This window comes from Stegodyphus dumicola, chromosome 6, assembly GCF_044657685.1.
Source record: "Stegodyphus dumicola isolate Sdum_Otavi_A_Nest chromosome 6, ASM4465768v1".
Taxonomy (NCBI): Eukaryota; Metazoa; Arthropoda; class Arachnida; order Araneae; family Eresidae; genus Stegodyphus; species Stegodyphus dumicola.
This window is the reverse complement of record NC_140773.1, coordinates 167814779-167830964: the sequence shown is the minus strand read 5'-3', so window position 1 is coordinate 167830964 and position 16186 is coordinate 167814779. Positions and strand designations below refer to the sequence as shown.

The 16186-nt window shown below is 31.0% G+C and overlaps 1 long non-coding RNA gene across 1 annotated transcript; it reads left to right on the top strand.

Moving 5' to 3' along the window:
• The first annotated feature begins 1127 nt into the window (after window positions 1-1127).
• LOC146996896 (uncharacterized) lies at window positions 1128-6865 on the top strand. Its single transcript, XR_015041496.1, has 3 exons — window positions 1128-1511; window positions 3625-3714; window positions 6723-6865. It is a non-coding gene; the product is annotated as an uncharacterized LOC146996896 (long non-coding RNA).
• Window positions 6866-16186: the final 9321 nt, after the last annotated feature.

Genomic DNA, 16186 nt, shown 5'->3' with positions numbered 1-16186 from the left:
GTGGAGGACTTTCTAAGGGAAACTGGCTCGTATACACGTTACACGTGGGGAAAACCACAAAAACACCCATGCAGCCAGCCCGTTCGCGGGATTCGAACCTCGGATCGCACTACCAGGGTTCAGCGACTTTACCGCTCGGCCGCTGGTGGGCCGAAGACACGCTAGGAAAGCGGGAGAAATACCTTATATTACTTCTCTTTTTAAAGGCCGACTTTTTTTTAAAGGGGATCCAATCACTAAATCCTGGGTGTGGATATACCTCATCCAACACCTTTTTAGTTCGGGCGCCACTGTAGAGACATTAGGATTTTTTTGGGAAGCCGTAGAGATGAAAAATTAGCAACCGCCTTCGCCGTGAATCAAACCACGGACCTCTGAAATACCGGCCCAGCGTGCAGAACTATTACACCACGAAGGCACGCTAGGAAAGCGGGAGAAATACCTCATAAGGAAAATGTTTTTCCTCTAATTACAGGACAGAAAATGTTTTTCAATCGCGCGATCTGTTATTGATATTGAATTACAGTCGTGCGATAATTTCGCAGTAAAGATACATCTCTGATGACTATCCAAGATTCCAGAAACTTTGGTCTTATATTGAGATGGTCGTCTTATAGAAATAATGCTTAATATCAATATTTATTTATAATCTCAGAACTAGTGGTCACTTTCAGAAGTGGTCGTTTGAGAGGCGATATTCTATATATTTATTTACTGATACTCTCAGATTCCAAAATTTGTTTATATTCTCAGAAATATTGGATGGAAGGTGGTCGTCCCATACATGCAAAATTTTACATTTCATTAAAAATGAATTCGGCATTATTTAACTATTTCCCTATCCCTATTAATTAATTAATTAGATAAAAAAAAATTAGGAAATGGTACTGTTTATTACGGAATAATGTAGGAAGTTCTACAGAACTATATTCTTTCGCGTCATTGCACATTGTATCCGGCAAACTACTAGTTCCTCGTATTCTTCCGCAAATCCGTAAACATCTGTCTGATTTGAAACGAAATCCAAAATGGCTGCGCCATGAGGTTAACTTGTATGGATATTTTTTGTTGCATGAAAGGTAAGTTCAGTTGCAATACTTGTATGTTTACTTTTTTTGCGTTTCGAATTTATGTCATTTTGACAGTTAAATGTTTCACAGCTTTATGAATTGTTACCATTCTGTCGTGAATTACGTGTATCTCAATGGCTGGCTGTCTTTTCAAATATCTAATTTGCCCTGCTATCCAAATGTTTATGACTGAATTTTTTTTAGTCTAGTTTATGCATTCAGTTTCAAAATAATATGTGTGATCAGATTGCTTATTATTTTATTGCAGCAATAAATTTATGTTAAATAGTTTGAACAATTGTATAAAAATAAGAGTTTGCATAGTTTTGTCCAAAATATGTATGGTTGAAACATTATCTTAATCTAGTTTGTAATTCAAGTTTTTTGGGGGGTACTGTTCTGTTATTGGGACCAGAATCGGAAATGTATGAACCTGTGTTCGTAAGTATGTGCATAGATGTGTATATGTAGACACACAAACATACAAATATACAAGCATACATAAATACAATTCTGAACCCGGTCCTGATAACAGAACAGTACCTTTTTTTAATCTTTTTTGAATATTTTATAAAAGGATTAAGCATTTTTCAAACTGCATATCATTTTAAGATTCGACTTGCAGGAAGACAAAATATGGTCATTCAATCAAATGCTTATGATTGCTTTTAACATTTTCTCATAAATATTGTTTGCATTTTTATTGTATTTTAGATACTTTAGTTATGTAAAGTGAACATGAGAATATTAGGAAAGCTGAAGAATATGAATAGCTACCATAATACATGTATTTTTTCATCGAGCCCATTGTTTTAGAAACCAATGCACCATTATTATATGCTGGCTTATTTTATAGTTATATGCAGTTTAATTTTATGTTCATGTTACTGTAGTATTATCATTATAATAAAAGTATTGATAATTTTTGTTGAATCATGCAAGTTGCCTAACATTCAGAATTATTACTACCGAATTTTACTGATAGGTTTTTTTTGAGTTGACATAATCTGTCTGATAAATAAAATAAACTGGTGTTTAAATTATATGCATTTCTCTTAAGGTTTCATTGAAAGTGAGATGGAAATATAAATGCTATCCAGAAAAGTGAATTCTTTTTGCCTGAAATAACAAACTGTACTAAATGATTAATGTTTATATCATTTTAGAAATGTCAATATTAAAGTTTCTCCCCCTTCTCTTCTTTGATTTTGAAATAATTTATAATAAAATAATATATGCATAAGTGTAATTAATGTAAAGTGTCATTCAATAATATAATTTATTTTTACTGCTATTTTTATATTTCTTATCTGGGTTTTCTTTTGGTGTTAGAAGGAGGAAAAGACTGTAATGTTTTAATTAAGGAAATAATTAAAACATTACAGTCTTTTAAATAACACAGTTACAGTAATATTTATTGAAGCAATCAGTACTGTGTGATTGCCAGTGATTGAATAATGTTAAAATGCATTGTTCATAAGGAAATTTGCTTATCTTTGTGTTATAGATTTTATTTTGACACAAGCTGAAATTTGAATTATTGGAAGCACTTTGAAAACCCGAATTATTTCCTGAATCATTAATCAGGCCAATATATAACATACAAATTTTCATACAAAATTATTTCTTTGAGCATATTACAAAGAGCTCATTTAATTTTATTATTTGTACAAATTTTAGACAAAAATAGCATGTAACAGTTAAAGATTTATTGAAGCCTACTTGTTACTTGTGGTAACAAAGAAGTGTGAAAGATATTGTCACATTAGCGAACATGACGATCATTGATGCTTAGTTTAGTAATTTAATAATATATTGAGAAATGCTGGGAACTTTCAGAAGTAGACACTTCGGAAATGATGGGCTTCATAAGAAATTTACATGGTTTTATTATTTATTCTTTAGTTAAGAATGGATTTTAGATGTTCATGTGAAAGAATTCTGTTTAATTATATGTGAAAGAATTGTTAAAGTTTGGCATTTTAAAAAATGAATTAATAATATGCAATTATCTTTTTATTATACATATATTACTATATATTTCTAATGCACTATGTAAATGTCAGTGCTAAACAATTGAGATACTATTGTCAGGGCAATCTTTTCTTATACATGAAAAATTCTGATACTTTCTTATCTGCCCTCACAGCTTCAACTTATGCTAAAACAGCAAGAGTATGTATGCACACAATAATAGCAAACTATGAATATGCATACCACACACATGTATTTACATGCTTTATATTTAATCTTTATTTCTGAATAGTATTCCATTGGATGAAAAATATGTGAATATTGACCCAATGTATATATTTTTGTGTGTGTGCATCCTAAAATTTCTTGTTTTTTATAAAGTGCTTATTTGAATTACTACTTGTGAACAGAGCAGTAGATATGAACCATAAACTAACCATTTTGCCAATTTTCACAGCTTTGCAGATAGTCAAAAAGCACCAAAATTTGTAATAATGTTAAGTTTAAATGATGTTCTATACTTTTGTGTTAATTTTTCTATTCTATTAATTCTATTACTGTGTTATCAAACTTTCTGCAGGAATTTCAACTGGTTAAGATGTTATTACCATGTGGAGAAGAATTTGGTTTTCAAGCTAGAAAAAATTGCAGCTGAAGGATTTTGTAGAAGGTCAGTCAAACTGTTTTTAGTTAATTATAATTTAATTTTGGGTGAAGAATTCTCAAATTTATTTATCATAAGTGTCTAAAGGTCTTCTAAATTAAATTCTGCTTGTTTTTGAAATTTTTCATGACATTCATTCCTTGATTATTATTATTATTATTATTATTATTATTATTATTATTTATTTACTAACTTATATCCAGGCACAAAATGTTGCATTTAATGCCATACCTTAAATATTGTAAAATGTTAAAATAATACATTTCACTTAAAAATGTGGTTGTGATAGTAAATTTTCTGTTACATTTAATCATATCTATAAACATTGGTATACATCAATCTGTATATTATTTTGTGCATTTCTTTTACATCCAAGATCTAGCATATGACTTGCTTTTCAAACTGATAACATGGTGTAATAATGTAATCTAATGATTAAAGTTTACTATGGAACGGGCCAAATTTAATAAATTATTCTTTGATAGAAATTTATTCATGTGTTCAGTGTGTCTCATCTCTTTAAATTGCTAAAGTAAATTTTATGTACTTGCATTTAGGAATTTTGACTGTATAAGAGTAATTTTGTTTCAGTTATTATAACATGCAAGGGAAAAAATTCATTCATAGCTCCGTATTTAAAATTAGTTAATTAAAGTCCTTAATAAAGAGGGACGTTTTGTTGTTTTTAATGTCGATAGAGTTTAATTCAAAAATATGCCACATTAAGGGTTACTTTTTAACCTAATTTAAAATTTTCATTACTTTAACATGTCCAATAATTGTTATTTTAACTCCGATATTGTAATAATATCAAAATTCCTTACTTTTTGATAGGTAATCCAAATGTAAAACAAGAAAAGAAAAAATTAAAATCTAGAAGTATATTTATTTCATACCTCTAACAAATAAAAACAACACAAGCACTTTTTACTGTCTATCTGCATAGTGTGGCATGTCCCGTAAGACTGAGATTTGTATGATCAAATCCATGTTTCAGTTAAAGGAAAATGCATGCACAGTCTTCTGATTTTCCCTTCGATTAAGGATTCTGTATATGCTAGCATAAGAAATATATTAGTTAATGCAGTTTTATACATCAATATTTGTAGATAATTATTGTGGGTATGTTTATTATAATTTTGTTCACTGTAATGGCTGGAGTGCCTAAACCATCATGCTGTGTAAACAAAACTCAAATCTTCATCTCTGCATACTGCTCCACTAGTGTTTAAACCACTGAAATGGTGATTATGGTAGAACATCTTTGGTAAAAATTTACTCTACTGTAACCCTTGGCGAATCGTTTCTTTTTTTATATCAAGATCATCACCTGAGAGGATCGGCACCAATTTCAAGGTGGCCGCTATACAAAACCAAAATAAGAAGTCAAAGACATACACAAACTCTGTGTCCATGTACACATCGACCTATTAAAACAGAGAACTGCACAAACTGGGCATTGTGCACTGCCTTAACTTTGTCCATGTACACATTGATCTATTTTCACTTAAAGAAAATCAGAAAGTTAAAAGTATCATAGTTACCAGAAAAAATTCGCCACTGTCTTAACACACAGACAACCAAAAATACACAAACAGAGAGGAATAAGTTACCAAAAATACATATTTCCTAACATAAAAACATTAAAACAACAAATCTTCTAACAAAAATTAACACACAGAGACAAAAAAAATAAATGAAACGTCATTTTTTTAACATACCTTTTTTTTCACATGCATATGTTTAGGCTTCCCACCACCATCCTCCAGGTAAGCAATTCAATTAAATTTTTCGTCTCTTAGTCACCTCAGACATACTCAAACGACGATACCCACACAAAAATAATAAATAGCATGTTCAAAATACAAGACCATACCACTTCCGTGCAACCAAACACAGCAATTGAAAAGAATGGTAAGAACCAAAAACCTGGGACCATACAAAAGGTTTACTATTAAAAAAAGTAGCCCAAAACTAAATTTATCACAGCACATTGGCAATATTTGCAGAAATAACTCCTTTTTATTGACAAAAAAAAAGTTTTTTTTTCCCCAAAGGCTACTTTCGCCAACATTATCAACATTAGGGTTACCGAAAAACTTATTTGACGCAATGGGCTTCCACATTTCACAAACAAACAATACCACATTGCAATTTTTTTCAGACAGAAACCAAGGTGTACCATACAGTAAAGATTAGCCACATCTTCATTTACTACTGTTACAAGTACTTCTTTGGTAAATTTCTGCGGTCAAATTCAAAAGTTTAAAATTGCATTAACATGATCAGATTCAGAGTCATAGCTAGGGTTTTCAGCGCTCAGGGACAACTGAAGATTTCGCGCCCCCTACTACTTGCCAAGGGTGGAAAACATTTAATTCTAAAATGTTCTAACATCAGTTTGGCGCCCCTTGGATTCTGCACATGGGGACAGATGCCCCTTGCCCCCCTCTAGCTACGCCCCTGATCAGATATTATTTTCTGCATGTAGCTAACAATTACTTATGTGTTGTCAGATAAATGTTACCAGATGCAGTTAATTATTTTTTACTTGCCAATCTCATGAGACAAGTTTTTTTTGCTCCTGCAAGACTTTACTTTGTGTTGCAAAATAAATTCATTCTCACTCTTTTTGGACTTGCCTACACATTAAATTTAAAATAGTTTTATGAATAGGTAAGATATGATTATCATAATTTTGTTTCTCTCTTTATCTTGGCAACTTTATATGTTGATTCAGTATCCAGGTTACCTACCAATGGCTGATTGATAAAACTGCTTATATGTTCAGCTGGTGGTTTGAGTTTATTTTCTGACATAAAAAATTTTAAAAGGCATCCCCCATGTTTATTTTACTATAATCGAAAAATCGAATAATTGCTACTCTGTTTATAGGTACTAAATGTTAAAATATTTTAAATGCTTCCTTTAATTTGCATTCTAATAGTCATTTGTTTAAATTTAATTATGAATTATATTCACATATAGTAATTGTGAATGTTTTTTTATTTTAGGTGCTGTGAAAGGCAATGACAGAGATCCAATTTATCAAGAGTTCTTATATACATAAGAATACATGGATATAAGATTGTTTTTCATGAATTCAAATAAAATGTGATAAATTGGATTAATAAAAACTATTTTGAATTTTGAAAAATGTTTTTCCTCTGTTAATCATAATATAGTGCCATAAATTTCTGAATGTGTTTATTTTTCATCCAAATAAATAGCTTTACAAAAATTTGTCATAATAGATATTGCATAATTTAGCATTATTATAAATATTTATTATAGCAAATTTAGCTGAACTACTTTTTTAGTCTCTTTGCAGATGAAGTAACAAAGGTAAGTGGTTAGATATTTTTCTGTATTCCCCATTAAGTAATTTTATCTGGTAAATTACCATTACTTATATACTAAAGGTGAAAGAATAAGCTTTCCTTGAAGATACAAAAATTTGCAGATATTTCAAAAAATTGGTATACGTAAAAAAGTTCTTAAATTACCACATATGCGAAACTGAAAATGTTATATATGAAATAGTTCAGAAATATAAATATTTTCACTATTTCTTAACTATAATTCACTGCATTTGTTATATATAATCGCAGTTTAAGGTAGCAGTGCTTTTCTCACTGTGATTTCTCATGTATTTTGATTCATAAATACACGTACATAAATCCACGTATTTTGATTTCTCTTTTGAGACAATAAAAAATGAACTAAACATTCTCGTTGACATTGAGAGTTGAATAAAAGCTCACCTCAAAATAAAGTGAATTAATAAATTTATGGAAAATTTTACATTGCATATATTGAGCAGAAAGAGTAAACTGAATATACTTAATGGAATTAATAATTGGTAGAGTTGATAGAATAAAATGCCTTAATTGCATGGTAAACAGTAGATCTTTTGAAGTTTTTCTATGTTGTGTAAAATGCAGATTTAAATTTTTGATATTGATTGTCATATAAATGGCAATTACTGTTTTATTTTGCTCTGAAATGAATGGTTAGTAATAAAATTCTGGATGAGACAACCTTTAACATGCGCTAGAAGTTACAAAGTTTAATTTGGTGCTGATTTCAACGGGTAAATTTCATTTTACTGAATTTTGCGTAAAATAATACCAATGAGCCATTGCAAATTATTTTCAGAACTTTTTTTTTTTTAATCTAAAAGGGCTATTAGTTTTGAAATGTGACTTCATATCATCAGTCGTAAACTTGTTTTGCTTTTCATTCAAGTCTTGCCATTTAGCAAAATTTAACATATTTACCTTTAAAATTTAATATATTATTGACTAACAAGTCAAGCTATTTAAAAGCATTACACACAGTTCTTAACAATGCTTTTTTTTAATTTTTAATCTGATTGATTTAAAATGCATTTAATTCGTGATATATCTAATTTAAAACATTTTAATATTTCTACATAATTACATGATATATTTCTTCATTTTTGAAATATATAGAAGATATATAACTTTCTGGTGTCAGTATCTTATAAAATGTTTTGCTATTTCCACTGCCCCATCTTATTGATAATCTATGCATTCATAAACTTTTAGCCTCTTTGAGTGACTGCTAAAATCTGAGGCCTTTCGGATTTTTTTTTTAATTGTGTGAGCAGAAAGATAGAATTTTAGAAGAGCTTCTTGAGTTACCTTTTGAATGATATAAAGAATTGTTAACATAATGTCAAATTTTTACAACTAAATATTAAATATATAAAAAAGCCTGCAGCATTCTCATGTTACAAAAACATATTTATTTATTCTGAGGCTAGGAATTGATTTAGTTTTAAAAATACAATTTATTCCTTTTAACAATTTCCCAACAGTGTCATCAAAACACTATAAATTCCTTACATGTTTTAAAGAAAGATGATTCATTTATGTAAAGATTATTAAATGGGTAATTTTATTATTCAATTTTTAATACAAATTAACTGAAATTAGAAACTGATTTTGTAAAATAATTTAATTCTGAATAATGCAATTTGGGGGCTATTGGATGTTTAAAAATGATCAAAAAATTTTTAATATCTTAAAAATAAAAGCAAAATTTTCAGTTTTAATATTTTGTATTAATAATTCATTTTAATTTCCTTGCTCGGTTTTAATATATTCACAAATTCAGATTTAAAAACAAAATAAGTTGTATAAATATTTTCAACATTTCTGATTTTTCCATAGTAACCATAGGAGAACGATTTGAGACTATCTGTGTAAAAAAAAGTAGGTTTTAGATCATCACACCTTCACATACTTTCACTAGAATTTTCCTCTGTATATATACTGGGATGTGACACTAAGCAGTTGAGAGTATGTATTTAAGAGGTTAAAGGGATATTGTAACTAGTGTTTCAAATCCTGATAACATCCCATACGCTGTCGGTGGGACGCAGATAGGATGTCCTAAGGATATACTGGGATGTGACATTAAGCGCTCAGGAGGAAATTGGGATATTACGGGATGTAGTAAGTAGGACTTTAAATCCTAATAACATCCCATATGCTGTCGATGGGACATAGATAGAATGTTTTTAGGATATAATGGGATGTGCTTAGGAGGTTTGTGGGATGTCCTGAGGATGTAGTAAGTAGGAGTTCATATCCTAATAACATCCCGCACGCTGTCGATGGGACTTGGTTAGGATGTCCTGATGATATCCCGGGATGTGACATTAAGCACTCGGGAGGAGGTGTTTAGGAGGTTCGCGGGATATTGCATATCCCGCGAGCAACATCCTTGGTCCCAAGGATGTTTTTGTGCTATGTGGGATTGTTTACAAGAAGTATATTAACGTCAGATAAAAAAATAGCACAAACCCATATAAACCAACAAAAGATTTATTATTATATTGATACCAGTAAGAAAACCAGTAAAAGTCAATATAAACCTATACAAATCAGTACAAAGTTCTGCCATTGAATGTTGGTTGTATGGGTGTCAATTGATACCAGTAAGAAAAACCCACAGAGATCAATAGAAACCAGTAAAAGTCAATAGAGACCATCAAAAATTCTATAGGTACCAGTAGAAAGTTTTACTGGTTTCTATGGGTCACTTTGAAACCAGTAAAAAAAACCCACAGAGACCAACAGAAACCAGTAAAAGTCAATAGAAACCCATAAAATCTTATGGGTACCCATAAAAAGTTTTACTGGTTTCTATGGGGCATTTTTAGTAGGGACGTTATCAAATATGTTCGTATTTTGAGATGTAGAAGTACTCTGATTAAATTTTGATTGTGAGGTATTCATTTGCATATTTTGAGACAATTAATTTATTTTATCTTTTAACTCTTGAATGATTTTATTTTGTTCAAATTTTTCTTCCAGCAGAGTATTATTCAATTTCTAAAATTTGCTCAGCATTAATACTGTTAAGATAGGTCTTTTGGTCATTCAAAGCATTTTCTATATTACTAGCTAGTTCTACAGCCTTATCAAATGAAGATGGACCTAACGTTTTAACTTCAATCCTGATATCAGCTCTAAGAGCCTCAAGAAATTTTGTGAGTTTCATAATTTCTTTAACTTCTGCAAGCTAGGATTTTCAACCGACGCTTCACTAATGTAATTTATGGCTGCAGTATTAACTCCTCAGCTAATTCTCTGACAGACTCATTACATTTTTTAGATATGTTTGAAAATTTTTGCTGAATAACCTGAAATATTCAACTTTAGCAAATTTCTCTCTTAGTAATTTCCCTAAATTTTCAAAATCATTTTCCCTGGCTGCCCGTGGGTCATTGACCAAGAGTTCTAGAGCTTTATCCCGACAGTTAATTTTTAGAATAATCAACTTTTTGTCATTGGGCCATTTTTCAAGTTCTGCCACACTATTTATCTGACCTAAGAAGAAGTTCACATTTTCCGAAACATTACCACTAAATGTGGGTAGAGCAGATGCTAAGGAAGTAGTCATTATGGTAGTAGACTTAAATTTTGATTTTGGCATAGATGAACTATAGTGTTATTTATCTTTTTTTACATTACAACATTCAATTTCAAACACATTAAGATACACATAAATTTTTTGACATAATACTTAATGCTAAATTTTGTAACATACATAAATATATTTATCAACATGCATAATTATAGCAATAATCACTGTAGGTATAACAATTTGTTTATAATTTCTTAATCAATTATCATATCATTTAGATACTTAGCATCACACTATACTTATCAAATACACGACAATCCAATATTAGATTATTGAACTCTAATTTAAATATATCACATATATCTTAAATTATTTAAATATCATACATTAATTTAAGTTACATGTGCAGCAAATAATGTTAGATCACACATTTTATCTCAAGTTCACAACGCGAATTGAAAAAAAAAAAAAAAAAAAGTGCTTCTTTAATTATTTGAAGTATCCAGGTTCTCAACCTTTTTTTTATTTTTGGAACGGCACCAAATGTAATAATAATGATGTGCCAAATGTGATGATAGAAGTGGGGGGTCTAAAAGAAATATGGAATTAAAGTAACTTACCGCCAAAGGATGACACTTCAAATAATGTGAATTAAGAGAGATTTATTATATCTTGACTTCGTGAAATTTTAAATTAATACTAGTATAAATCAGGAAATATCACCAGACAGAATATAATAGACCGCGAACTTACAGCAGCAGTAAGTATCAGTCCTACCATTTTCAGTCCCAACCTTTCGTGCAAGAAATGCGTAATATTCCAATCTAAGTAAATCTCAGTTCATCTTCGTTAAACAGAGTTTCATGACAGCAACATTCAATTTTTATAACGAAGGAAATTGAGTTGACTGGTTATTCCAATATATTTTGAAGAAACACAAGCCAAATCCCGTACCATCTGAAAGGTGCTACACGTGCACATGAAGTCCTTTCGAGGATATCTCAAGTCATAGAACATCATTAATTTACTGCAGAAGTCAGCATCTAGATACATTTAGTTGAATCTTCAGTACCAATCTATTTTTTAGGCAAAATGCATTCTCAGCAAACTATATGGAGATGGTCGTCAGAAAGGCACGAAAAAGAACAAATTGCAGACACGCATCATCCGCGGTGAGAACGTACAGAAGAATGTCCTACACCTTCCAGATGGCAAATTCCAGATGAGTCTAGCAGCAGAAGAGAGAGAAAACCTGTTGTAGTGGTTAATCTCGCTTTCTCATTGAGCGGTCGCAGTGAACAGACTTGATGTTGAATAAATGTGGAGGCTTGCACTTCGGTACGGCAGTCAGCGTCCTGCACACTTCGGTACGGCAGTCAGCGTGGCTAACTACTATCCCGGTTGGGCGGCTTTCTTTAGTCTAGGTATTTTCGAGATATGAGATCTGGTATCCTTCATGTAATAGGCAGTAGAGCTTTGAATGTTTGCTAAATATACATCTTGTTATGCGCTTGGAGCTTACTCTATCCACTTAAACAATATAACATTTGTATACCTGAGAGTTGTGGTTTTAAAGACAATTTTGTTTATGCAAAGAAGATGCTATAAAAAGAAGGGGAAAAAAACGAATGTTAATGTTAAAAATGTAAAACTGTTGATTAAAATAATAAAATTATAAGAGTGTATTATGCGAGTTCATATAGATATAAATACCTCAGGAACGTGAGCAATTAATATATTTGTCTAAAATCATGGAAAAGGTTTAAAAAAAGCCTGTTGCTAAAGGTTTCCGCACAGACAACACTGGAAATATCCTGACATGAAAATAACATGTAAAGAATTTATTGCCCGAAATTATACATGTGAATTTCGGAGGCTTATTAGATGATTGTGTCTGGTATGATTTATACCAGTTTGTCTGCTCCTGTTTAAGATAAAACTAAACCTTGCACATTATTGTGCCATCAAATTCTACATAAAACCTGAGAACGCTGAAACACGAGATACGCGAGAAACGGAACACAACATAAACGTATGAGCTTATGCCCTTTGGGAAGATGATGTTCAGAAAGGAGTGGAAGAACCTCAATTTCGTCGCGTTATCATTCTTCATAAGAATTTAGGTGGAGGCGTGCACCTAATGTGGTGGGACTATACCTATTGAAACCACTGTTGGTGTTCTTCTGACCTGTCCGTTCTCCTTGTCATGCCTTGCTGAGAAGGCAAGTTTTCAAATATGGATTTCGTTACGGCCTTCAAACTGCAATCCATATGATTCTAGAAAACAAGGAAAAAGTTCAAGATGTCAAAATTTGCTTATATTTAGATTGGAATTTAATACCATAATGATATGCAGTGATCTGACTTTGAATGAATAACTTTTTGTAAGATTTTGAACAAATTGCTGGAAATACAGGGTGTGTGCTCGTAGCTAGTGTTTCGAATCTCGTCTCAAAGTAGAAGAAATGCATGTCAGAATGTCATAACCTTGTTAGTTGCTGATAGAATAACAAAATATTTTTTGAAAATCTAATAAATCTCTCTTATCTTCAAGCAGGTATTCCACCAAAATCTGTCTTTATAATGGAAAAATGTATAACATCTTTCTCAACTTACTCTTCATTAGTTTTTTTTCAACTAACTTTATACTGTTTTACTACTAAGATTTTATATAAAATATATGAAGCTCGATATTTTAACTATCTGTTATTTGACAATGATAAATGCAACAGGTAATGAATTTCAATTAAAGTTTCTTTATTTTTAGTAGAGTGAAATTTGTTTTAAACACGTAGGTCCTCCTTAATTAGCTCATGCATGTAAAAGAAAAGAGAAGCGTGGCAAAGAAAGTTACACCTAACGAAAAACGATTTAAAACCGCCACACGTACTTCCTATTATCCAAAAGTAGGTTCATTTACTTTATTAGGTATCATGTCGGTAAAGGAATGGGTTACGTTATTTACATCTCCAGCTTCTTTCTCGTGCTAATCATCAGCGTCTGGATTCTCTGCAAATCGATGCTGCTCATTAAGCTCCTCGGCCCAAGTCAATAAAAAGCGAGAGAAGTGTAAGCAAGTTCCTTTCTGTTCTTTTTTCTCCAATTTTCTTCTGACCCGAAGGAATGCACTATCAGAATAAAAATGGTTATTTCGTTTAAAAGTTCCTTTAAAGTTTACTTTGGATACTTTTACGCAAATAAGATGCTTCACTGCTTCACTAGTTTTACTTCACTAGAAGCAATTTATAGCAAAGCTGAAATTCGAACCTTCCCTTAATCTGAAAACATTTTAATGCTTTAAGTGAAAAGTATTTAATACTTAAAAATGGTTCCCAAATCACATTATAAGACAAACACAAAACACATCCTTATAAAGTTTTGTACAGAATTCTTAAAAATGTTTAAATTAGTTTTTAAAAACGTTCAGTTGCTTCTGAGGAATTATACGACACTCTTTTCCAAGCATTTCCAATTTTCACATTTATAACTGGAATTTGTATAATTGAAATATATATATCATTTAGCCTTTTGCCTTATTTTCGTTACATAGACATACGCTTTTGATTAATTAACTGTTTTGCTTTTGTTTATAAAGTACTTTGTTATTTCCTCCGCGAGTTAATATGATAATATATTTTGTATTTGTGATTGATAGTCTGTACCAAAACCAGATTCTCAATTTGGTTTCTAATTTACACCGTAGTATGGCGCTTAATCTGTAAAACAAATAAGGCTGCTTGCAGATAGCAGCGCGCAAATTTATAAATAAACTTGTTGTTTATAACAACAAGCAATATTACTACTTTTATGCCATCTGTGTCTGTTCACGACATATGTTGTCATGCATCCAAAAAATGGTGCACGACCATACAAATATATCAAAGGATAGTGAACAGAACGTATAAATATATGTATGTCAAGATTTGGTTTAAATATGAGCGTTTTTTTGCAAGAATTCTTATTCAATTTTATAATGTACCATGATATGTATGTATACATGTACATATATCTGCCACATCGTCATTAATACAGGTCATTAATACAACAGGTTCTGATTACTAACGTGTTAGCCCAAATGCCTTACTCACTTATTTCTGCTTCACTATTACTCCCTCCTAATTCTTTTCACAATATAATAAAGCCACAGGACTATACTGGTATCATTAATGACAAAGTTCCTAGGATCCTGTCACTTATTCTTATCTCGTCTTCCTTACTAAAGGATTCAGTTAAGCATCTACAAATGAGAGAACTGGTTTGCTTAAAGGCAGATTGAAATTATGTAGCTTGGCAGGGAGGGAAACGCCATGTTCAAGCACTCAGCATCATTTTAACAGGACATTTACACTTAAGCGGATCGAAGGTGAAGTCCCCAAGAGCACTAAGATGGGTTGAGCATTTTTAAGGGATTGTATCAAAGGAGTGGTGTATGACAAATACGCAAACGGTGGTAAATAGCTTGTTTCTGTAATTATATCGATAATCAGAGACACGCAGAACATTTTCGCAATTTACTTAGTTCTATTTGACGGTGATGTCAAACATGCGTTGTAGTCAATGGTAGCGATTCTGAACACCTGTTGCGACAATAGATTTTACGTATGTGTTGTGAGTAATAAAAGGCATAGGAACATGTTGTTATTTTACGTGCTTCTCTTTCATTTCACACGCTCTCTGTTCGTTAACTTATGAATGTGGTGTTCCAAACCCTGCTTTGCAATAAGGTTCTGATTCGCCTGCGCAACTCTCTTTAAGATATTCTCTTTTCTCTCTGGTAATCTAGAAATCATTTGAATCTCAAAAAAAGTATTTGAAAACACTCAATAAATCAAATAACTTCACAAATCTGGATAATACATGCTAAGTAAACGCAATATTCCTTGTGTGCTTAGTTTTAGCCACGAGTAAAGTTTTAAATTTACAGTGAAATTTATTCCATAAATTTAACATAAATCTAACTGCTTATGAAACAAATATGAATTACAAGTATACGAATTAATTCTTTGTAAGTACTACAATTTAAGTTTATTTAATGAAGAAGGATGTAATAATGAAATGTATAAACGTTGTTTCCAATAGTAGGTAAAACGTTTAAAATTGTATTGTTTCAGATATCATTTCAATATTCTCTCTGCCTGTTAAAGATATGAAAGGAAACATATTATTCTGTTTTAAACTGAAATGCATAGGTAATAAAATTAAAAATATCAGAGCACATTTATTTAACATCTCCAAAAAATTAGTTTAAAAAATAATGCATTATCCCCAAATGTTTAGGTTAAAAAAATAATAATTTATTTACTTTGAAAAATACCTGGGCACATTTATTATTTAATTGGTTTAAAAGTCGTAGATTTCCTTTTAAAATTTTTTTAATTATCCTTTATCTTACCTTCAAGAATGTTTATCGCTTTGATCTACTCATTATAGTTCTGCTCCGTTACAACAAAATAGGCGTTGAAAATGAGTAATTAGAAGTCATGCATTAGAAAATGAAGATATAGTATTTGATATGCCCCTGTAGCATTTTAGGAAGTGTATGAAAGTACTAGAAAAGAACTGATTGACAAAAATAATA